At 45.9% G+C, this 25,497-nt stretch overlaps 1 protein-coding gene across 8 annotated transcripts in view; it reads left to right on the top strand.

Moving 5' to 3' along the window:
* The window catches only part of FYN (FYN proto-oncogene, Src family tyrosine kinase), a 210,291-nt gene that overhangs the window by 127,130 nt on the left and 57,664 nt on the right, over positions 1-25,497 (top strand). The window lies entirely within an intron of this gene.

Here is a 25,497-nt window from a genome sequence, read left to right on the forward strand (position 1 = left end):
TTCAAGCTCCCAGAGCACATGCGTGTTTCTCTGGAGGGCACATTTGACCACACTGTGGCAGGACAAATTCTTTGTGTGTCTGCCTCTGGCTGGCTGGTCTCTCTTCAGCAAGGGGGACAGCGTTTTGCATCTTGTATTTTATGCACACTGCTTGATATATAATTTTGGTCTATAAAAGATGGGTGGCTGGGTGTTTGGATTCATTCCTTCCTTCATTCAGCACTGCAGCAGTAGCCTTCTCTGTATGGACCTCTGGAGAGGAAGCAGATAAGGACCAGAATGTTGTGGTCCTAGCAAACCTAGCAAAAGCAGACTTTCTAGGATGGTGTTACAGTGTTCCGGTCCTAGCTTTTTTACTTTCTGTTTCCAAGAGGTAACAAGGATCTGATCCTGTTCTCTGCCTGAGTTGCACTATCTACCTCTCCTCTGCACGAGGGAATTCCTACCTAGTTCTCAGAAAGAAAACCAGAACATACCAATGTCATGTAAACCAGGGCAGGTACAAAATGAAAAACCTTATACAAATACCACCTAATAATAAACCTGCCTTTTTATGTTTTCCAAATACCTTCGCATACAACACCTGGTTTTATCTTCACAAAAACCACATGAATTAAGCAGAGAAGGGATAATTATTCCAGCAAGCAAATGAGAAAACTGAGGTGAAGTAAAGGCCCGATGATTTGCCTAGAGTCACACGCCTGGTTAGTGATAATGCTGAGACCAGAGTAGAAGTCCGTGTGCTCCTACTAGGCTGAGAGATTTTCAAAAGTACGAGTTCCCAGGAAAGATCAAATAATTGCTGGAAAAGCACTTCCGATCTCCAACGAAAACAGATCTTTCCAGCTGAGTGCCCTCCCTACAGCCTGAAGAGTATCATCTGCCAAGTAGCTATTCTTTTGTCTTCTGCATGAACTACCCCCGGCTGAAGGCCACTGTGCAAACTGAATCAACAGCGACCACACACTGCCAAAATAGATTTGCAACTTACGGAATAAACGTCCATTTGGATAGAAATTAGAGAATGTCTTTTTCTTAAATCCTTGCTGGGAGACAGGTGAGGGAGCTAATGCAGAGATGGAGCTTTGTCCCATGTTCTATGTGTGTGTGAGTGTGTGTAAGGTGGGGAGGGGCGGCGGGGGGGGGGACACAAGACTGCTCTTTCTGCTAGGCCGGTCTCATATTTAAAAGGAAACATTTAACCATGGAATAACGGCTCAGAAACTGCATTTGCAGCTGCAGGAGCATCATTCCTCTGGGGAAGGCAAGATGGCTCTTTTCCAAACTGTTCATGAGGGGCAAGAGTCGGGAATGAAAAGACAGCTTGCTCATACCTAATACGGCACAGTCCGATCTCGCGCCTTGCGTTAGAGCCCTAGCTCACTCAGAAGCTGTCCGCAGAGACAGCTTGTTGGCTTTGAGATCCAGAGTTTGTTCTACTAGATCTTGCAGACCTTTTTTCTGTAATAAATAAAATTCCTTGCATTTTGCTGGGAGTGAAATAGCCGTATCTTTATAGACATTAGTAAATGAGGGGTTAGGTATTTGGCCCGCCTTACTGATTGATGCACAAAGAAGACCACCGTCACTCCCAAACTTAAACCTATTCACAGCTGTGTTTAAAGCAAAGTTGCCTTTGATGTCACGTTTTAACCACTCTCGGGTACCCATCTTTGGGATCTTCTCCTTTTTTCACATCCACTCTGTCCTGTTCCCTCTTTCCCACTTATCTTTCCTTCAAGGTCTCCACTGGCCAGCTTTGCTAGCCAAACGATGCAGACATTTCAGTGATCACAGTTAGAAAATGACCTTCTGAAAGAAGAGGTTCCAAGGATCCTTGGGGAAGGCACAGGAAGGGAGCATCATGTGAGCCCTCTTTGTCAAAACCCTCATTCCTCCGATTCTATATCCAGAATTATAGCAAGTATTTCCTTTTATTTTCATGTGAAATCTATTTGTATAGCTGCTTCAGGAATCTGGAATAAAATATAAGGGGGGAAATCAGAAGGTGAAATAAATACAGAGAGACAGATAAAGAAAACCGCCTTTTTGTTGTTGGTCCTGAAATAATCCACTAATATTTAACTTTGTACCTAACTTGGAATCCTGATCAAAACTACAATGCTAAAGAATGTCATCAAGGTCCTTTGCCTTTATAGTATTACCAGAGCATTCTCAAACGTGGATTGAGTGTGACCACAATAATAGGACAAACTGTGACTCGTTGACTGTGTGGGTGTTTGTAGGTATGAGTGAGTTGTGTGCCGTGTAGATTTTGTTTCTTGTTAATTTCCTCATCAACAAACAAAAAGGGAACAATGACTAATGTCTAGGTTACTTTTTACCTAAAATAGTAAATGATACGTTCTCATATTTGGGTGTTGGCCTTTGAATTCAAATTTAGTTCTTCAAATAGTGGGACAGTTCTGCTCAGCTGCAAAGTCTGTTTGGTTCTATTCCCACAGAGCATGTGTGAATTCTTCCTTTTGTCAGAAGCTGAGATTGATGAATTCTCCCTTCCCAGTTATTTCACAGATGATTTGCAATGAGCCAGGCATTGACTCAAATCATCTCTACTCTGAGGGTCTGAGTTGGAAGTTGCTGAGTATCATGTAAATGAATAAACCTTGGCTTCAAGCCCAGAGAAAAGGCTGGATGTTAATGTTGTTGTACACACCTTCAGTATCTTTGGGAGCATGACATTATATTAATACTTCTTGGGGGTGTTTGTTTCTGCATTGGGAGACATTGATTTGCCACACTAAATGCCACAAGTGACAGCTTTTCCTTCTTCTCTGAAGGTTGGAGAAGGAGCGTGGACTTCCTGTAGTCAAATAGACATGGATTTAAAATCTGTCTCAATCATTACCTAGCTGTTTGCTCTTAAATGAGTTTCTTTATCCCTCTGAAGTAGCTTAGGTTTCCGGCGGCAAAGTAGATTAAACAAACAGAAGTAGATCCATCTAGAACAATGCCTGGTGTAGAGTAGGCTCTCAGAATTGTTTATCCCTGTCTCTCACGTTCTTAGACATTCCCTAATTTCTATCCTTCTTTTCACTAGAAACTCGGCAAGTGAGCCGAAACGATAGAGTTTTTTCATTAATTCTTTGGTTGAGGGTATTGTTTTCATCACTACCATCCCTACAAAAAGAATAAGACATTTCTGAGGGAGTTATGAGAGGCCACGTGGCATAGCCTAGTGGTTCTCCAAGTGTGGACCCAGTTCAGCAGCTTCAAAATCGATCAGGAGCTTGTCAGAAATGCAGGTTCTCGGGCCTTTCCCCAGACCCACTCTTGGAAACTGCAGGTAAGGCCCAGCAGTCAATATTCACAAGCCTTTCCAGATAATTCTCATGTGTGTTAACTTTGAGAACCACTGGTGTAGTGGGAAGAACACCAGACTCATTGTTATATGTTCTGCTCTATGCGCCAGCGGTCATTTCCCTGCTCGGCCTTGACCTCCGCATCTCTGAAACGGGAGCTGGGAGGGACCAAACGTTCTCTTACTCATTTCCAGTTCTGGCATCTGTGGCTCTAAATCTCAGCCTAGCTGTGCCCGGGCAACATCTTCGTAGTGACCGTTCTCTAAAACAGAGGGAACCGTTGTTTTCATTGTTTCAAAAGTAGTACCTTATTGTTGTACAAAATAAAAATAAGCAAAATGAAGAAACTTAGAAACCTCTGAAAACTCAGTTTTTTTGTCCCATGCTCTTCCAGTCCTTTTTTTTTTTTTTTTTTTTTTTTTTAATGTGACTACAGATGCATATAGGAACCTATGTACCTAACATCCGTGGGTGTAGTCAGGAAAAGCCTTTCTCCCTGTGGAACTTTTATTCTCATGGAGGGAGGTGGACAGTAAACAAATAAGTAATTAAAGAAGATCACTTCTGAGAGTATTAGGTATATGAAGGAAATAAAACAGAGTGGTATGAGGGGCTTCTGGGTGGTTCAGTCGGTTAAGCATCTGACTCTTGATTTCGGCTCAGGTCATGATCTCAGGGTCATGACACTGAGCCCTGTATCAGGCTCTGTGCTTGGCGGGGAGTCTGCTTGTCCCGCTCCCCTGCTCCTCCCCCTGCTCACATTCTTTCTCTTTCTCTCTCTCAAAGAAATAAACAAATAAATAAATAAAAGCTTTAAAAAAGAGAGAAAATGAGAGTGTGATATTATAGAGTGACAGCGCAGTGCCTAGTTAAGAGATGGTGCCAGGAAAAACCTTTCTGAGAAGCCGACACTTGGGCTGGGCCCTGAATCCCAGAAACAGTCCAGCCGTGTGGGTATTGGGAGGGAAGAGCATTTCAGGCAAAGGGACGAGCTTGTGTGGAGGCTCTAAAGGCAGCCCGTCTGGCTAGGGAAGAGGCATGGGAGGGAGAACCGTAGAAGAGACCAGAGAGATAGAGAGAGAGAAGAGGAGTCCAGAACAGGGATGGCTGTATCGTTTAAATTTATTCTAAATATCATAGGAAACCATTCTAAGATGAAGGGAAACTTTAAAAAAAAAAAAAAAATCACTCTGCTAGGTAGAGGATGGATTATAGAGGGCGAGAACGGAAACAGGAGAAGCAGATTCCTATCTCCGCCTCATGTCTTCTAACTTGCACGTTCTCCCCTGACTTTAACATGAACATCCCTTACAATTAGTAAGTTGTGCAGCATCCTCCTTTGTCATGGCTATATAGGAATCTGTTATGATAATCATCTTTTTTTAATCCCCTATAGATGAGGACTTGGATTATTCCCAATTTTTTTGTTGTCGTGAATAACACCAAAGGGGGATAACAGCAAAGGGAGTGCTCTCAAATCTTTGTGTACGTTCTTGTTTCCTTAGGATCATTCCTAGAAGTAGAAGTCCTTCCCCACTTCTTTAGCCTAAGGAAATTTGAAGACTCTTTCCTGGGTCTGTTCATTGGTTTCATTTGTAATTACGGAACTGGTGTCCCCCAGTCACTTAACACCTTTAGCTGATGTGTTTTACCAGGCAGGGGCCAGAGGGAGACAAGTGAGGCACTCTCCTGGGGTGCATAATTTAAAGGCACCCAAAAAACAAAAAACAAAAAAACAAAATACAGCAATCAAGATCAATATCTTAAGGCAATTTTTTTTATCCTGATTACTAAGTCTTTCAGCATCTCTTTATACGGCTCTCAGGGCTTGTGCCTCACTCACTTTATCCTAGACCTGGCCCTGGCACTTTTATACAAGAAAAACATAAGAAAGTAATTACTTGTCTGTAGGCTTGATTCTGCTTTTACTTACCGTTAGAGAGTTAGTTCTGTCGCTAACTTACTGTCAGCTACGTAGTAACAGTGCGTGCTTCTGTTATCCTCCTTAAGCAGTTAGGAAACACAAACATGTAACCGGTACTGGGTGCAGATCCCCATTCTTCGCTTACAGGTACGTCCGGGCACAGTTGTCTTAAGCACCCTGTTTTTTCCTGAGTCATGAATGGCTGTGATCGAGTGTCTGCCTCCCTGTCTCGCCCAGCTGCCCTGGGGGTTATGACTGGGAGGTCTCCATGGCTCCTGGGTCGAATTCACTAGGAGCCCACAGGGTGTCTAACTAGCCTAACCGCATAGTCCCGACAGTGGCCAGGGATTCCCTTCATTCTCTCCACCTTCTCAGGAAAACTGGGGAGCTAAGAAAAGGTAAAGTTTGGAGGCTTTTTCTATTTCACAGAAAAGAGAAATTGGCCAGAATCCAAAAGGAAAAAAAAAAAAAACAAACCCTTCAAGTAACCAAATTAGTTTTCAGTTTATATGTTGGTTTCTTTCTCTGCCTCACCCCAGCATGTGGCCTCCACGTAGAAGTCGAGACCTTTAGCCTTCTTTCAGCAAATGACCGCAGACAAAGGAGGGATCTCTGTACCTACATACCCACTCCTCAACCATCGGGCTCGTGTGCTTGTGGCCCCGTTGGTCTTACACACTCACACCTCTCTCCCACCGCCGGTGTCGGCCACACACGTTCCAGGCAGTCGGCACACCACAGAGTGGGGATGTCGTCAGCACGCTGAGACCTTCCAGGCACCACCAGGCAAACTGTCTTTCTCTTCCGTCGTGTACTCCTGTTCATTACAAACCACCCTCCCCCACCCCCAGTGAGCCTATTTTTAGAAACAAATAAGTGCTGGGCATATAGGTCTGTGAGTAGATGCCTCGCAAGAATGATTATCATCAGAAAAAGTCACAAGTAATGTTAACCCAAAATGTTGCAAAGCCGTATCCCTCTGGACCACCCAGTTCTGGTCAAAGGCTCAGTGTCTAATCTGGCAGGAGGAGTCCTCCACTCTTAGCCCAGCACAGGTAAAGGAGAAGGTCCTCAGGTGACCTTGCTCAAATGCCTTGGAGATGGGGCCATTGCCAGCGTCTGGTGCCTGCTTGGACCAGCAGCCCCAGTACTGGACCATATAGCAGTAAGGGCAGACTGGCTGTCTCCTGGCCAGCCAGGAAGTCACTGGATGTCCTGGCGCATGAGTCAGAGGTCGGCATTCAGGTGACTCGGGCCCTATGGGGACAGACAGTGTCCTCCTGGGAGAGGCCGAGGACACTTCATGGAGCCACAGGAGCAACCTGTGAGGAATCAGAATGTGGCTGCCCCAAACCCACCTGTTCCTGATTCCTTTGGAGCTTTCTGATCACATCAGGCCATAAGGACTGTGCCCAAAATGCCAGGGATTTCTGGACAGTCTTCTTGTGGTTCTGAGGAAGCAGTGGAGCTAAATATAACACCCCTTCCGCTGAGATCCGTGTGCTGTTCTCCTGGTTATATCATCAGCCTACAGCTTCTGAGAAATCTGTGCTTTAAATATTAGTATTTATGTGACAATGAGCTTAGTAGATGCAAAAATGCTGTCCGACAGGAGTGCTGTAGTTTTAGTAGCCCCTGAAACTGGCTCTTCAGTGGTGTGATTCATACTGAGATTTTTAACCCAAGAGTTACACTAAAAGCTCCTTTTTTTTTTCTGAGAATAAACAGTCCTCCATCCCCACCTTCCAACAGATACATTAACAATGTGACTATCATACAAATGTTGTGGTTCCCTTTGAGAACTCTAGGTGGTGGATTCTTTCTTGAGTTGAAACCAAATAAAGATCAGGCAGAAATGCAGCTTTCTCCCTTCTTTCTTTTTTTATTGTCTTTTACTTTTTTGTCAAAATAATTCATTTTGTTTGTCTACTCAGTTAAACTCATTAAATGTTATTACTAATCCATGGGGACTAATTTGGTAGTGTCGCTGGACACCAGTAATGGCAGATTGGCTGTCTCCTGGCCAGCCAGGAAGTCACTGGATGTCATTTGTGCCTGGGATGGAAAAACCAGCCATAACCCCAGGAGAACCCCCAGGCTCCTGTGTGGCCCCTCTCTTTACATATACACACGCCCAGTAAGCCTGCAGTTTACTGAGCACCTACTGCATGGTCAGTTAATGGTCTAGATATTATCTACTCATCTGAACTATATGAAATTGATGTTTCCTTTTTTCAGATCAAAGATGGTCAGGTATCAGTAACTTCCTCCTAGTAATTAATAGTAGAATGTCAATTCTTATAAACATTGGCATAATCCCCATTTTACGGGGAAGAAACCAGAATACTTTTAGCTACCTACTCCAAATATAAATTCTAACCCTCAACCATAGCTTTCTACCTTTCTGACACCCGAAGGCAATGAGAAAGGAAGCAAAGAGGAGAGAATTAGAAGGCAACCCACTTTAGAACTGAAGGAGTGGCATTGAAGCCATTAAAAGAAAAATCACTCCTGTCTCTCTCCTCCGTGCCCAAATAATGAACTGCCTGGCCAGGGCCTCTCTGGAGACAGTTTCCTGGGCAGGCGGCAGGCTGCTCCAGTGGGGACCACAGCAGCCCTAAGTGAGAGACAGAACCCTGGCAGGGCTGTGGGAATGAGGCCAAGTCATGCAGAGATGGGCTCTGTGTGGCCTCCCCCAAATCCTACCCAAACCCCGTTTGTATTTTCATCATAGCATCATCTTGATTTACTCCCAACATCACGTCAACGTCTCCCACACATACTCCATCTGGCCAGAACCCCACGTTATTAGGGCTTAATGATTTAAACTAAACAAATTGCCTCCACCCTCAGTACGTTACGGGGGCTGAATAACAGGGCAGATTTCAGGTCCCCAATGGACTCTGTAAACTTGTGCCACCTTGAAGATATTTTTAAACCTAAAAGAACAACAGCCACATGGTAATCGGTACTTTGCCCCAGGGATATTTCAGTTTCAAACTAGGAGGATTATGGGAATGGACAAACGGAGGGAGGTCATTCGGCCAAGCCGTGCACTTTCTCCACTTGTTCATCCAGAATGGGGGAGGGAGGGGAAGCCATTCTTGGCATCAGGAGGAGAGAGGAACCTAAGTGAGGGTGACAGACAGGCACCATTTTACAGCCTCCCTGAATGAGAGCGGACAGACCAGTAGGAAGGTGGAGAGCAAGCTCACACCGGAAGGCACACAGCTGCTTTCACTTCTCGAGAAGTTCCTTATCTCACTTTCTATTCATCGTCATTTGGAAATATCTATGAAAAGCCAGGTCGCACCTAGCGTTGTACTCATGCTGGACTCAGCACACCAAGAATCACAAACGTGGGTGTCCGCGTACAGGCTCACACAGAGAAGAACCATGGTTCCATACCAGAGCTTAGCCTTCAGCCTTCTCTCCTGAAGCCTCGCCTAGAGGTTTTCTCATTCCTGGCGGGGAACAGCACATTCGGAGCACCGAGTCTGGCTGGGAGCTTCGGGGCTTTGTGCGGGAGATGGGGATGGTGACTGTGCTGACTCCAAGCACCCCTCCAGATGAGGGGGAATTTGCATGAAGAACACAAGCCCAGCCTGGTCTGGCAGTCAGAGCTGACCAAAAAGGAAGAAGAGGAAATGACCGTGAATTTCCCCAGATCCTCAGACTGGCTGGCTTTGACCAGGGATCAGCACCCCAAGCATAGTTACTCCAGCCACAGGCTTGTGCCATTTCCTGTCACTCCTCTCCAGTGAGCTTTCCTGTGGCTGGAACCACAGGCCGGGGAGGGACCCAGCCACAGAGAGAGATCTGAGTTGATATGGTAGGTCTGAGTTGATAAGGTCCCAGGCCCTTGCTGTGGAGTAAGGCCCCCACATTGCCTCTAGAACTGTAACAAATAGAGATTCCTGGCACTGCCCCAGCCCTGCAGGGACACTTACCCTTTGGCTCACATAAGCATGCTTCTTCAGCATGTATGCCTAGGAGTGGAATTGTGACTCGGAGGAGAGCTGCATCTTCATGTTCGCTAAATAATGTAAAGTTGTTTTTACAAAGTAATCATAACATATAATAACATAACAAAGTAATCATAACAATTTGCATCCCACCAGCAGTGTTTGGGAATTCTGTTGGTCTCCATTTTTTTTTTTAAGATTTTATTTTTTTTTTATTTGACAGAGAGAGGGAGAGAGTGGGAGGGGCAGAGGGAGAAGCAGACATCCCTCCGGGCAGGGAGCCCGATGCGGGGCTGGATCCCAGGACCCTGGGATCATAACCTGAGCCGAAAGCAGACGCTTAACCGACTGAGCCACCCAGGCGCCCCTTGGTCCACATTTTTATCAGTACTTTGTATCAGCAGACTGAAAATTCTGCCAATAGTATCACTTCTTTATGCTGGAATTACAATAGAGAAAAGAGGGGAGAGAGTTTGGGATAGGTTTGGTTTGGCTTGTGAATAAATGATATTTTGTTACCTGACCTAAATAAGAAAGCAAAAGTGCTCTGGTACCAAAAAAGTGATAAATTTTGTTTGTTTGTTTGTTCTGCCATGGGAAACAGAGACAAAAGTGAAAAAGAGGAATTTAGTTGAGGCATCATTTTAAGCTAAAGGAGAGTCAGATGTTTGAAAAAATAATGAAAAAAATGGAAAAGAAGATTAACCAGCCAGCATGTTAAGACAGACACAGATTTAAAACAGTTAAGATATGGGTTAAGAAAAATAAACTTAGGAAACAGTTTAGTGGGTTTTGGAAGGCAGGAGTTGGCACAAATAATCAATTTTCTATAAGAGATACAGAGATCTACCAATTTTTAGCAACATTTTCATTTTAGCAATGGAACCTATGTAGAACATGAAATCTTAAGAGAAAAGCACGATGTATAGGAAATAAAGAGGGGACTGAGTGGGGAGTGCATCCAGGGAATGTATGTCCAGATTAAAGATGAACCCTGGGGGCACCTGGATGGCTCAGTGTGTTAAAGCCTCTGGCTTCCACTCAGGTCATGATCCCAGGGTCCTGGGAATGACCCCCGAACCAGGCTGTCTGTCAGCGGGGAGCCTGCTTCCCCCACCCCTCTCTCTGCCTGCCTCTCTGCCTACTTGTGATCTCTGTCTGTCAAATAAATAAATAATAATAAATCTTTTTAAAAAATAAAATAAAAATAAATAAAGATGAACCCTGGCAGAAACCAAGGGTGTGTATGCTGGCTAGTCACAGAACCTTTCTCCCCCCTCCTGGGCTGATGATCAGCATGTCAGGTCAGCCTTTGTCAAAAATAATTATGACAGAGCTGTTGCCCGGGCTCATTCCAAGTATGGACCATTGTTACTCACCCAGTCAGTTGGGGTGTATTGAACCAGAACTGGGGCAGAGTATGAAGCTGTACTTGGGTCATTGTCACCTGGAGTCTATAAGGCCACCCCATAGGAGCTCAGCATGAGCCCCAGGGGCAGGCCAGTTCTGCCTAGTGCTGGGCCGGATTGCTGCTCAGAGCTGCTGAGCGATGACTCTTGCTGGTGGATGGGCAGAGTTTCCATCCTCTGACCATGGTGAGCTTGTAGATGTGAGCAGAACTATTGTAGCTAAAATATAAGCCATCTTCTGACATTAGCCTGAAGAGTGTGTTAGATTACATAGTCCACACAAAGCTGAGGTGTAACCACCATGTCTGCCAAAAGACATTCCTCTTTGGCTTGATGGAGTAAACTGCCCGTGGGTGGAGGGGGGAGGTGGTGGGCACTTTTTGACCTTATACTCACCTGCACCTCTACCCCAATCTCCTTCTTCGGGCTCCCCAGTCCATTGTTGCATATTAGCTGTTACATGCCCTTTTTAGTGAACAAGTGTTATCTTTTTCCAGATGTCATATGTTGCTGATGTGTAGCTATCTCCACTGTTGTCTGTCCTTGTCATGTTTAGGCAACCATCCACGCAGCCTCACATCTCCCACTCCTACCAGCCCCCAAGGATCCGGGGCTGCTTTTGTGACGGGGCTCTCCGAAAATGTAACTTACACAGTCCAGTAGTCAACTGCCTGAGCAGCAGTCTGGTTTTAGATCAGTATTCTCACTTGCAACAGATGCTACAGTGTTGCCACCGTTGGGGATGAAATACGAGGTATGAATTAGGCATAGACAGGTAGCTAGAATGGATAGAGCTGTTTGTCCAGCTGAAGAAGGCATCTTACCTTGATGCCTCCGCCCAATTGTGTGCAGTCTCTTCCCACTCTTGGCTTCACTGTCTGGCCTCCCCATGCTTCTCCTCTCCCTACGCCATTTCAGTATGTGTCTATCAGGACCCAGTTCCACTCCCACTTAATACTGAGTAAGTATCAGCTAGAAACTGTGCAGATACTTTAGCCTATGAGCACGTGGTTAAGATTACGTCTTAGATTCAGCCGCTTGTGGGTTGAAATCCAGCTCAGGCTCGCTGTGGGGCTTTAGGCAAGTCACTTGCCTTCCCTATACTCGTCCCCCATCTGTGAAATGCTGCCGATGATAACAGTACCCTGTTCACAAGGCTGTCGGTGCTGTGGGTGGATCAAAGGAGAGTGTTTGCTTGTCGTACATGGCACCGGCTGCAGGCACGGGAGCTGGTGCTCAGTAACACGGACGCGTAGCTGTTTATGATCTGGCTTCATCTCCAGCCCCCTCCCCAGCTGCATATACCCATCCCATTAAACCATAAGCTCCTTTTGAGCAGGAGCCGGGCCCCTTCCCTCTGAGAGCCTTGCAAGCTGCCTGGCACATGTTTCAGTGCTCTGTAAACACAGGAACAAATGCAGAAAGCCCCACGGCACCGTGCCCAGCCACACGTCTGTCCTCTCGTGTATGCTTCCACTCCCTCCTCACCTGGGCCAGGTATATCACAGCGACTGGCCTGGATGAATTCAGACCCCTCAGTGCTCCCTCCTCAACCCAGGTCCAGATTTGAGGGGCTCCCTCCTAAGTACATATAAGCTCCTCCCAGTATGGCCCTTGGTTACTCGACTCCATACCCACAACCCTTTGCACAGCACCTGTCACAGAGAGAAGATCAAAATATGTTTACTGAATGGAGGCTAGAGGTGGGCCTGGATGTAAAGAAAGAGGTAAGAATGCAAGGAAAATGGAATTGTTATAAATGGGTGATTTGTTACTATGGTGATTGCTGAGTAACTTTTATTTGGTGGGGGGGATGTTTCTTTGTCCTTCTTATTGTTTTCTGTGCAACTCAGGAGAACAGCTGTACCTGGCAATGCTAGGAAAGAGTCAGAATTGGAGGCTCCTGGCGAGGAGGGGGAGGTGGGTCAGGACCCCAGCAGGTCTCGAGTACCTGAGCTGTATGCCATGGGGTAAGTTGTTCTTCACTTTAGCAGCAAAGAAAAGTGGAGGGCATGGTCAGGTCTTCTGAAAACCGCAGCAAGAAAAGACATTTTAGGCCACGGTGCAAAAAATAAAATAAATGCCGTAGGGCATAGCAGTGCCCATTAAAACTCCCATAATACTCATGGTCCGGGCTCTGGCCATGGTAGAGGGATACCTGGGTAGAGGGATACCTGAGTGTTGACAGCCAAACCGGACAGCTGGGTCGCATTACTCTGTGGGTCCTCGTGATTCATAACAAGCATCTGGGGCTGTGGGGAGTGGAGAGTTCTGTGCCTGTTTATAGATTCAGTTCTGCTTGAGTGTGTGCAGGAGGGCTCTGGGCTCCTTCAGGAGTGTTAGGCTTGCTATGAAGGCTTAGTCCTCCTGGTTGAAGCTTGTTACTCGATGGAGAAGGAAACCAGGCTCCACAGAGTCAAGTGATATGCTCTGGGCCACATGGCAATCCCCAGCTTTGTTCCAGGCTATGGTACTGCTCGCAGAGCTTCTCCAATCCAGGAGCCCGGTACCCCAGCACTGAAATGTCCTGGAGACCTAGGAACCAGTCCTACGCTGAAGACCTGTAAAGAGAAGAATACTTAAAGAGCACTTTCAGCCCTAGTGCAAAACTGACATAATGGTGGGACGCAGCAGTGCCCAGCTCCTGTCACACCATTAAATCTCTCATTCTTTGATCTTTTCAAAAAATATGCAGAAATGGCCGGGAGCAGAGCATGCTTCTCAAAAGGGAACCCTGGAGGAGTAGAAAGAGGATGTGACTGTCTTAGACACGGATCCTGGTCCCACTGACTGGGTGACACTGCACAAGTTAACTTAAAGTCTGTGAGCCCAGGATTCCTTAACTGTGGAATACCCTTTCGAGGTTGTTCTGAAGATTAAAATGAAATACCACATGTGAAGTGCCAGGCACAAAATAAGTTCTCAGTAAATGGTAGCTGTTGTTAAAATTTGTTATAGTTGTCCTGCTAGCTGGCCTCAGCACAAGTTGAACGGTCAGTATCAGACAAGGTCAGACGCTCTTATTGGTTTTGGAGGCAAATAAGTGACCAGTAGAGCCACCTTTGACCTCTATGCTGGATACCCTTCCTTCTTGTGGTAGAGTATAGGCTGCCCGTTATAGCAGAAGACCCCTCTCGCTGCTCCTCGCAAAAATCCAGTGGCTCCCACAAGACAGACGTTCATGCCTCTCTTGTGTTGGCTCAGAGATCCCACCTCTAAGGCAGATGGGCAGCCGTGCTCCACAAGACCGTCTAAGGCCCAGGGTGCTCTGTCCTGTGATTCTGCCAGTGTCTGTTGGGTTGCCATCCTCTGCCTTGCTGAAGCCAACTCACCAGAACTACATCCACTGTCCAGCGCACAGGAAGCGGGAAGGAAGATGGAGAGCAGCCCACTGTCTTTTGAAGACACGGGCCGGATAGAACACGTCCATTCTCAGCGGATGGCCAGGATCAGACATGGCCACACCGAGCAGCGAGGGAGACTAAAAGTGGATTCTTGGGGTGCATCGCCATTGGCCTCGCTGTGGAGGAGGGGGAGGGTCTGGTGCTGCAGGGAAGGGTCTGCCCCGCCCTGTACCTCATCCTCCCGCTACCCATTCTCAGTGACCTGCATTTGCGCCTTGGGGTTGCAAGGCTGTTCCCTTGCCCTTTGGGCCAAGGACAAGCCCTATCTGATACCAGAATCTGCAAGGGGATGGCCTGCTGTGCGGTCGGTCTTCTTTAAGAAGATAAACCCCAAGTTCAATTACCGTGCAAGACACTTGAAAATTCCCACTCTGCCGCATTCACATGCCAGGTGAAAAGTCACTACTGAATTGCTTTACCATAAATTTTATAAGCAGCGGTGTTTATAAAATGTATGCTGCTATATAAACCACATCTTTCCTTTTCAGATTTGTTAACAGAGACCTGACAGGATTTCTATCTGGTGCCAAGTAGGTCGTCAACGAGTGGCCCAGCAACACGTGTTCCTCCCACACAGAGTGGCCACTGTTGGTCATTTTTACGTGCTGTTGGGGAAAGCATCACGGACTGCTTTCAGCGGGTCCCACATTCTCTTCCTCTTGCTTATCTTTAATTTCCTCCGGTCTCTGCGGGCTCTCAGCTCGCGACCGTGAGTGAGGGCCTCTTGTGAAAGCCTTCCTCGCGCAGCCACCGCGGAGTCAGGCGACCTGGGCTCACCGTGGGTAAACAAAGTAAAGTCGAGGGAAGGCAGAGACAGTCGTCACTCCCTTCAGGCGCGGAAGTGGTAGGAGGAGGCTGACTAGAGTCCCCGGCCTCTGTGTTTCCTTTGTTCCCCTCATCACTGTCACTGTTGTTCCTTGTCCCAGTAAAGGCCACAGAGTTAGGGGCGTGTTTTCTGAAGGCCTACTTTATCAGCATTCACACCAAAACAGCTGCCAAGAGGCTTTGAAATTCAAAACCAGTGCAGGAGAGGCAGAAGTTAAGGACGCGAGTGTTGCTGATTCCTTGACAAAGTGCCAACAGAAAGATCAGGGGAAGGGGGGGCAGGGGGCGGGCCTTCACGGCAGTCTTCAAAGAAAAGACCTCTGCCTCCGCATCCAAAAACACAATGCAAGTGGCTTCACAACCAAATTCTCAGGGCCATGGATTTTGATGCGCTCTGACTTCATAACCAGATAAGTCATCAGTGGAAAGGGGGTCTCGTGGGGACACGAACACAAACATGAGCTCGAGGGCAAAAAGAAGAGTAAAATTTCCTTATTCGAAATCCATTCTGTTTCTTTTAAGGAGTAGATCTTCTTGACTGGAACTGATGAATTAAAGGGAAAAATAATTCACTGGTTTCTGAAAGGATGAGGCCGCATTTGCAGAATCATCTGGCGAGGAACCTCCGTAGAGAATAGAAGGATTGGCAGAGGGTTTTTGTTTGGCCTTGGAGAGTGAACCTCCTCAGCGTTCATTCTCCACACTGGCGGGCAGGGGGCATTGATGACGACTGTTCATCCAGCTGCTTTGTGCTAACATGCTTTCTTGTGGCCCCGCCAGGTGACAGACACCCCCATCCTTGGGCCCTTGGCCAGTTCAGCCCAGAAAGCCAGTCTCTACCACTGTGGCCCAGATGTGACACTGACTCTCTTCCAGTTCGTGAAAGGAAGCCTACAGTTTTGTTTTTGTTTTCCTCTGGTTGTTTTTACACAACACGGCCAAGGAGTGTAGAAAGAGGTTCGAACAAACGTCATTAGAAAGAAACATCTTTATTGAATCTTTTTTATGTATCTGAAAAATTTTAGGTCGCATAAACCAATGTTGGTTACTATTCTGTTCCCTGCTTAGAATTCACCAGATTCTAAGGGCTGGGGAATTCTAAGCAAAGTCAAAAGTCACCTCATCAAAATGCCAGGCTGAATACCCCAACAGGAAAGGGTGAGGGCAACAAGAGGAGAAGTGAGAGAAGAAGATAGAATTTTTCTGCCTGGTGCCCTGAGCAAGTCCCTTTGTCTCCACCAACAGCAAGCATCCAAAGAACAGAAGTGTTTTACTTCATTCTCCCCAGCTCCTTAGGGCCATGCCAGTGTGTGGTCTCCAGGCCCTTGCTCACAGAGAGGTCTTGCAGGTTCCTTAGTAACCTGAACTCCTTGGTTATATTCCAATGTTGACTTGTTCAGAATAATGTCATTCCGACTTTATTGGGTTTCCCCAGGTACCTTGGAGCTTGGGACCCAAAGGTTTTCAAGAACCCAGTAGTCCACCACCTGACTTCTGGTTCTGGTATCACAGATTCTACGCCTTGGGATTGCAAGGCCACCTACATGGTCCTCTGAGGTGTCATGTGTCATGGCTTTGCTTAATCTGTGCCCTTAATTATACTTTTGTGACCACCCATCTGGGTGCATTCGCCACCCCTCCCAGCGCTGCTCCCTCACTGCACACTTCCCAGCACAGATGTTAGAAAGACTCAGAAACCTCTCTGCCCTAGGGGCACCTGGGTGGCTCAGTCAGTTTAGCAGCCAACTCCTGATTTTGGCTCAGGTCATGATTTCAGGGCCCTGGCATCAGGTTCCACACTCAGCAGGTAGTCTGCGTGAGGATACTTTCTCTCTGTCTCTTTCTCAAATAAATTAATTAACAAGAAAAAAGAAAAAGGAATCTTTCTGTCCTTCAGTACCTTTCACCTTTCAAACCTTCCAGGAGGAAAGGTTGCTTCTTAACAGACTTTAGAATCAGTCACTCTCTCTCCCTCTTAATTTTTGGAATCAGTCACTTTCTTTCATTCTCTTAATTTTTCAGTTCATAAAGCATATTTCATCAATGTATGATTATATACTTCTGTATAAATTAAATCAGCAACTGATAAAATTAAAGGGATTATTCCTATTTTAAAACAATGATTTATTCTCATAAAAACTGTGCTTTCTCAGTATAGAACATCTGAGGGAAAAAAACAGAAGAAAGAACAGTCACCCATAGTGTTATCCCCGCCCAAGACCACCAGCAAGCATCTTGGTATCTTTCCTTCCAGACGGTTTTTTAGGCATTTGTCATAAAGTCACAATCATGTGATCCTTCTTAATATAATGTGAGCGTTTTTCTGTATTACTGATTATTTTCTGTAAACTTAAGTTTTAATTTCGGTTTTATTTTACAGGACAGCCATGCCTTACCCTTTACTTAGCCATCACCTTCTCATTAAAAAATTAGCTGGTTTTCTAACTTTCAAATTAAAACTAACGTGTCACAGGACCTCTTCATGTGTCATTTTTCAAAAAGTGTCTCTTTAGCACAGATTCACAAAGAACAGGCCCATTTTTTAAGTTTTCTTTAAAAAAATATGTGTGTGTATATATATATATATATATATATATATATATATATATATATATATATATAAAACACTGTCAGATTGGTCTATGACAAGGTTATACCCTAATTCCTGGTCTTCTATCAGCAATAGATGAGAATGGGCATTTAGGGGACATCCGTCACTATTGGACAGACTTCCTTTTGAAATTTTGTTAATTGAGAAGTGAAAGTCTCTCATTAATCTACATTGTATTTCTTTGATTACTACTGACGGTAACATTTTCCCATAAGTTTCACAAGCCCTTTCTCCTTTCTTTGAATTTCCAATTAACGTGCTTTCCCATGTACCTAATCATAGGGGTTTTTTTAATCTATATAAATTCCTTAAATATTAAAATATGAACCCGAGAGAATTGAAAACATATGTCCACACAAAAGCTTATGCGTGAGTGTTCATAGCCTCATTATTCATACAGCCAGGAGGTGGCAACAAGCCAAATGTCGATCCACTGATGACTGGTAAACTAGTCCATCCCTACAATGGAGTATTTTCAGCCATAAAAAGGAATGAAGCACTGATTCATGCTGCAAAAGGAATGGACCTTGAAAACGGTGTGCCAGCTGAAAGAAGCCAGTCACGAAAGGCCACATGTTATATGATTGCCTTCATACAAATTGTTCAAGTAGGCAAGTCCATAAGGACATAAAACCACTGGTTGCCAGGGGTCAGGCTGAGAAGGGAATGAGTACAGGTTCCTTTGGGGAATGAAAATGTCCTAGGATTAGATAGTGACAATGGTTTCCTTGTATATTAAGTATACATATTAATATCTATTAATACTTTTTATATGTAATATGTACATATATATTAAAAATATATTTTAAACCACTGAACTGTAAACTTTAAGAGGGTGAATTTTATGGTATGGGAATTATAGATCAATAAAAATAAAAGTTTAAACCAGTAACCACAAAGGAACCTTTTTTCCTCCCAAAAGAGGTGAGAGAAGGCCTGAAAAACTTTATAATCTTTGCTCTAATTCTTTCTGAACCCTTTGGCATAGACAGTTAAAACGTATCCTTGTTTTTTATCAGCATTTCCCTCTTGTCTTAACCCTGAGATCTGAAGTGAGCATAAGAAGAAAATGTTCTCCCCTCCTTTTGGAGCCTTTCCACGATCTGGTGTTAAAACCTCATTTGGCCATTTGGGTTTGGGGATGGTTCCAGCTCTTCATTGGCTGCAGTGTTAAATCTCACCACCGGGGGCTAATGCTTCCATTTCTTTTTTTACTAAGTACTTTTGACTCTCTGGGCATCCGGGAATGGAAGGTTTTAGAGAAGGGGGAGAACCAGCAAGGAGAACTTGCTGCAGGCAGTGAACCGCTGCTTCTCGGTGTGGGGGTTATTTGCACAAGACAAACCAAGCGGGGGAGCCAAAAAATCTTCTAGGTACCAGGAATGTGGGGTTTTTTTCTTAAAGTGCTATGACATTTGTGAGAGTGATTTATATGAGCTCATACAAATGTGAGCTGTGCGCCACGGAACAAGATCCGTGGTCCTCGCCCTCCAGAGGACTTTGCAGAGTCACACGCAAGTGATCATCCAACACCACCTCTTATTTTCAAAGGAAAACTTTGATTTGCTTTTTAAATAGGCTCCGTTCTCCCACTGTTGCATGTGACTGGTGTCTGCACTGTATGCGATCCTGTGTCAAAATCAGTCTTTTCACCGCAAAGATGTGACATTTTATTGTTGGGGGTGGGGTGCTCTCACTCATGGGACTCTACCAAGAGTAGAAATCTGTTATTTTGTGCTTGAAGGAGGCATTGTTTGTGCTCTGTTTATATGGTAAATATGTTCCAGAAAGTTTTGCCTGTAAAGCAAATCCTGTTTTAAATGCAGTCGGCAAGCTCACTACACCAAAAAAACCAGTGCTCACTCCTTTGTGGTATACATCAACACTCCCCACATCTAGGAAATAGCAGGAAACTAGGGGGAGCGTCAGTGCCGTTAGCCCAAATGTTCATTAAGACCCTACACCACATGGAGGAAGCCAGTGACTCACCATGCCTGGCACGGTCCCAGCACCCTCACAGAGCCCATGGTCTGGGTGTGGGCAGGGTGTAAACGTGGGGGTGGGCGGTGAGGCCCAGTCCCTGATGTCAGGGCCCCCATTAGTCATACACATGAAGCTGGGAACTAGGGGGCCATCCCCACAGGCCCCTCTGACCACATACCCACAGCCTTGCATCGGCTGGCCAAGAACCCATGGGGCAGGAAGCAACTCTGGTCCACAGGCTCCATGTGCCAGCCATGGAATCAGTCTGGCTGGCTTCACATCCTGCCTCCATCCCGCACAGAGCTGGGGACAAAATCTCAAACCTCTCTTCTCCTCTGTTGTCAAATGAGGGGAAAGCATGATACCTCTAAGGACGGTCATGAGGGTCGAGTGACATAGGATGTTCCAGTACATAGCATAGTGCCCGGCGTACAGCAAGCCCTCGTTTAATATTGGTCGTCACTACCAAGATTGGAGCCTTCCCCTTAGTGGTGCCCATTCCACCAAAGAAGTATTCACTTTCTCTTGCCGTGTAACAAATTACTACAAATACAGCAGCTTAAACAGCCCCCGTTGATTAGCTTACAGTTCTGAGCATCTGGGCATGGCGTGGCTGAGCTCTGGGCTCCCAAGACTGCGTTGGCCAACAACATTCTCCTCTGAAACCTTGACCAGGAAAGAATCCATTTCCAGGTTCTTAGCCCACTTCAGGTCCTTGTGGTTGTAGGACTGAGGTCCTCATTTCTTTGTTTTCTGTCAGCAGGGGGCTGTGCTTGGTCCCTAAAGGCCACCCACATTTCTGGCCACATAGCTCCCTCTTTCTGCCAGGCCAGCAAGACAGAACGTCCCTAGGATGCCTCTTACACTTTGTATCTACTTCAGAGAGCCCAATTGCTGTCAAGGGCTCACTTCATGAGGTCACTTCCACCAGGGATAATTTCTCTTTGTTAAAGTCAGCCATGCCTAATGAAATAGCCTAATCGAGGGAGTGATTATCCCGTCAGTCCTAGGGATGATACAGGGTTTGTCACAGCAAGGGCAGAAATCCAGGGCTTACCTTGGAGTTTTGTCCACCATACCACCTTTTCAGCAAGGCACAGATTTTCACCCCTTCCTTCCATTTGGCAGCAAAGAAGCAGAGTCCTGTGTATTCTTTTTTTGTAGCCCGTCCGGGACTACTGGCTGGGCCCGCACCAATACTGATGTGGTTCAGGCCTCGAGTATTGATGTGCCCAACATCTCATCCCAGCTGTGACCTTTCCCGGCCTTGGGATCTTGGGGAGTGTCTGCATTTCCAAGATGGTCCAGTGTGGTCCTGCTTTCTCTCCGGCCTCCCCAGCCAGCAGTGGCCCTTCTGTCCAGGGTGTCCCAGAAGACAGCATCACCCCTACTCTCTTGTGGGGTGTCAGGACCCAATGTCTTCCAAAGAGGAAAGTCCCATCATAAAGGATTGAAAGTGCTGGGAAATTTGGGTGACAGGGTCCATGTCCCAACAGCTCTTGCTTCCACCGTGGCACTCACGTGTCTCAGAACATTCTGCTAATAACACTTACACGGTGTAAATGAAAGTAAGCCTTCCCTAGACTTTCAGAGGATTTTTGTTTACTCGATGGAGAATGTAGCTAGATACCTCTGGTGGATTCTTTTTTTTTTTTTTAAGATTTTATTTATTTATTTACTTGACAGATCACAAGTAGGCAGAGAGGCAGGCAGAGAGGCAGGCAGAGAGAGAGGCAGGGGGAAGCAGGCTGCCCTCTGGGCAGAAAGCCGAATGTGGGACTCGATCCCAGGACCCTGAGACCATGACCTGAGCCGAAGGCAGAGGCTTTAACCCACTGAGCCACCCAGGCACCCCTCTCTGGTGGATTCTTATGGCTGTTTCCAATCTGACAAGGATCAAGAAACCCCTGCCATGGCTCTTCTGCCCAGAAGTCAGATCATTTCTGATGTGCTGCTGCCACGTCTCTCCCTCTTACCTCATGTTATTACTGTTGACCAGAAAAGGGTGGTGGTGGCTCATTAAACTACCAGTACTTTCCACGTTTGCAGAAGTGTGTGAGACCATGCCGTCAATCTACAATTCAGCTTTAAATTCTTTCTCCGCTGTCTCCATCTCAGTAGCTTATGTTTGGTTTCTAGTTTCCCTTCCTTGTACCTTTGCTTTTATTATGATTTTCACCCACATAAATGGGAGACCAGCTAAAGGGGCGGTGAATGGTCCTAGCGGGAAATATGCCGCCGCATCCCAGTACAGGCCAGTGTGGCCCAACCCGTCACTCTTCCAAGTCTGTGCTGCCAGCAGCCAGGATGGCAACTTGTGCCTCAGGGCCCTCACTTCCCCACACCCGCCTGGGCTGGTTTCTGAGGCAGAAGTGCTCACACTGCTGAATTTAAAGTTATTTGTGGTCATTTCACCTTCCCTCCTCCTGCTGTCCCTCCTTTTCACCTGCAAGTGGATGTGTCTCAGAAGCTAATTGGCTTTTGCAGAAGACTGCCGGTGGCCTTTCCCCCTTTTTGGTAGCTAGCTCTCTGAACTCTGCGCGGAAGTCCTGCTGTCATAACCTGTGTGGACGGGTGTTGCTCTGCTGAGTGGCGTACCAGGCGATGTGAGCCTATCCGTTGTATCTGTTGTATCTGTGTTTAACGTGCGCCGAGCAGCTGGACTGTGGTCTGCGGCATTGCCGGAGGGAAGGTGTGTTCAGCCGGACTCATTCTGGATCACAGCAGCCTGTGCCCAGAGTCGGGCATAGAGTCCATCTTTCATGTCAGCTTCCATCCACCACACGAGGGCATATGCGAAGGACTGTGAGGCCACGTGTGGTGCAGCATGAGACAGTGCCGCGATCAGCTGATGGCATCTGCCGTGCTCACAGGAACAGGGTGTGGCGGTCCTCGGATTCTCCCTTGGACAGCTCTCTCCTGAGCTGCTTAACGCTGCTGGCACATACAAGATCACAGGCCTAAGGAAATTTTATGTAAATCCGGTTTTCCTTGCATAGTAGAGAGCCCTTTAGTTTTGCCAAAGGACTGAAGAAGGGTAGGGGGAGGGGGAGCCTTCGGGGCTATAACCTAGACGCCTTGACCACAGTCACAGGATCTTACTGGTCAAAGTGCTTGTCCATCAGTTTCCCTAGGCACAGCCCCATGGAGAGAAGTATGACCATGAGTTCATGGCGCAGAATTTACTCGTCAGAGTAATGCCAAGGTCCCACCTTTGGAATGGCATTATTCCATGTTTTCCAGTGCCCCACAGATCTCAGCAGGTGTATCAGTACATCTCACATTCATAATGAACCTAGAGCATTGGCCATAAGTGCGACACCACAGAACTGTGCATAAAAAAGGATGTTTTTATTTTAACTCGAGTGCTTAGGAGTTTGGCTCATGGCAGGGAGCCTGAAGTCATGTTGGGTACAGCTCACAGAGCGGCTTCTGACTCTTCCGTCAGGAAACAGTTAGTCTGACCGCCCCAAGTGGGAGGAAGAAGACCACAAGTTCTTACAAAAATATTTTCATTGTGATTAACTTTTAATGTCTTGAGCCTGCATTGACTGATTTATTTCAGTTTCTTTGTCAACGAAAGGAAGAGAGTAAGCCAAGACCTGTCCAGAAACATTTCTTACTCAAAACTGCAAATGTGTGAAGTGGCAACAGAGCTGTCCCTTCTACAAAAGAGAATTGTTTTCTCCAAAATGATTTTGATTGAGTTTTGGACTTTTGCATCGTAATCGTTTAACAAATATTTATTGAGCTCCTACAGCATGTGGCGCCGTTCTAGACCCTCAGGATACGATGCTAAAACCAAGCCAGAAAATAATCCCTGCCCTCAAGGAGCTTACTGTTTCCTTTCATTATTTCATAGCTGTACAGATGGTGTTCGTTTATTCCAGTGGTAATACTTTTTCTTGGTGGATTGTAAAAGACGAGTTTTTTTCTTGTTTGGTTAGCTATAAGGTACTGCTTCCAGTGGGGTTCATTTTTGTTCTGTTTTGTTGAACTTGAAAGAGTAGTTCGTAATGAGAGTTCTCAGTGGCTTAGATTCTTTTCTCTATCACAAGGAACACACTTCTAGGGGAGAATCAGCATTTTATACCGATTTTTAAAACTGTGTCCTTCTACCTAGCCTGCCTGTTCTCCTAAGAAAAGCATTGTGAATTGCATATTGGTCACACATATAAGGGAAATAGCTGTTAGATACTGTTTTGAAGAAATGAATGTAGATCTCTTTCTCCTCCATTAATCAGTATTTCTCAACCTTGATGCTCTTAACATTTGGGGCCGGTTAATTCTTTGCTGTTGGAGGTTGTCCTGCATTGTACAATGTTTAGCAGTATCCTTGGCCTCTACTGACTAGGTACCAGTAATGCCTCTTTTCCCTGAGTTGTGGCAACCAAAAGTGTCTCTAGACATTGCCTGTTATGTCTCTTGGTGGGTGTGAGAGGAGTAAAAGTCAGCCCCAGCTGAAAACTGCTGGTGTCGATAATGTGATTCCTCGATTCAGTTCTCACAGCTTCCGATTACAGTTGATTAGTGAAATCCCTGAAAAAAAGCACCTGGGACAAGAACTGTCTTCTGTTGGGCCTTTGTGGGAGCTCAAAGCAACTTTCTGCCATAAAGGAGTTAATATAAAGTAAGCAAGATATTTCTCAATCCTGTGAAGCAATACCCACAACAAATGGTGAAATTCCTTCAGTAAATCATGCCTTGGACATAGTTTGCATTTCCTATTGGAAATTGGTTAAAATGGCATTCATCTACCATAAGTTAGAGAGCATGTTGGACCCAGTATATTGTAAGTTAATCTTGAATGATTTACACGTAAATGTGTTCCAGATTGGGTGATCTCAGCTCAGGCAGTGGGCGGCTCGTTTCCAGACATTTCCATTCTCCGGAGCTGACATTGAATCCCACAAGTATTTATTGAAATGTGCAATGTAAGAGGACATTAGAGCAGTCTGATGCTGCTTTCAGATCCCTTTTCCCCAGAAAGGGCGTGCTCAGAACAGTGCCCCCCACCAAGAGTCTCTGTATCTGATATGACACTCCCCACTTTGGATTGCAAGATACTAAGAGCAACTAGTGCTTTCACTCTTCTTCACGACTGTCTGCCCCTTCCATTCCCGTAGCAGCTTGGCCCTCCCCAGTGAACACATGGAATTACATATGAGGTCATGCATTTCTTACTTGATCCTTTGGTTCCATACGGGCCACTCTTCAGAGTTTTGGAAGGGACATCCATTGCATGTTCTACCTACCCCCATCGACCTGATGGGTATTATAGTCCAAAGTACGATCATATAACCAACTTAACCTTGTATTTCTGAATCCTCTTTCTTTCTCACATATACCAATAGATAAAAAAATGCATGGTCAACTGCTTATGTACATTGCTGAGAGAAGGGTTGGTCTTGGCTGCAGAGAGAAAGGGTGAAAGAGAAACATACTGGGCTAGAGAATTCTCCCTCACTCATCTGGTTGCCTGTATTAAGCACCTACTGTGTGCCATGCACTGGCATTATAGCTATGACAAAAGTGGACAGGGCCCTGTTTTCCTGGAACCCACAGTCCACTGGGCCATGAGGTAAGTGGGCAAACCATGTTTTAATATGGCAGAATAGGTGCCATGATGAGAGAAATCAAGATGCCAGGGGAGCACTTAGAAAGAGCATCACCCCAGCCCTGGAAGGCGGGTACAGGGATCAGAGAAGGCTTTGCAGAGGAAGCAGTGTCTTACCTGGAACATGAAGGGTATGTTGCACTTCAGGAAAGAATGTTCCAGGCCACATTCCAAGGCCTAAAGGAAGGCAGAAAAAATTGAACCTTTAAGTAACTGAGAAGTTCGGCATGTCTGGATAGTAGAGTGTGAGACGGGGAGAGTGAGAAGTAAAACGGAAGCAAATAAGGTTGCTTCCCAGGATTCTGACTTGAGCAAGTCAGCCATTGATGGTGGCATTTCTACAATAAACACAGAAGTAGGTTGGAGGAGGGTGGGGTGACAATGACCTGAGCTTTCAATCCACCACTAACTCTGGAACTTGAGACTGATTTTTTTT

This window comes from Mustela putorius, unplaced genomic scaffold (genome assembly GCF_011764305.1).
Source record: "Mustela putorius furo isolate JIRA1106 unplaced genomic scaffold, ASM1176430v1.1 tig00000450_pilon_pilon_pilon, whole genome shotgun sequence".
NCBI classification, from domain to species: Eukaryota; Metazoa; Chordata; class Mammalia; order Carnivora; family Mustelidae; genus Mustela; species Mustela putorius.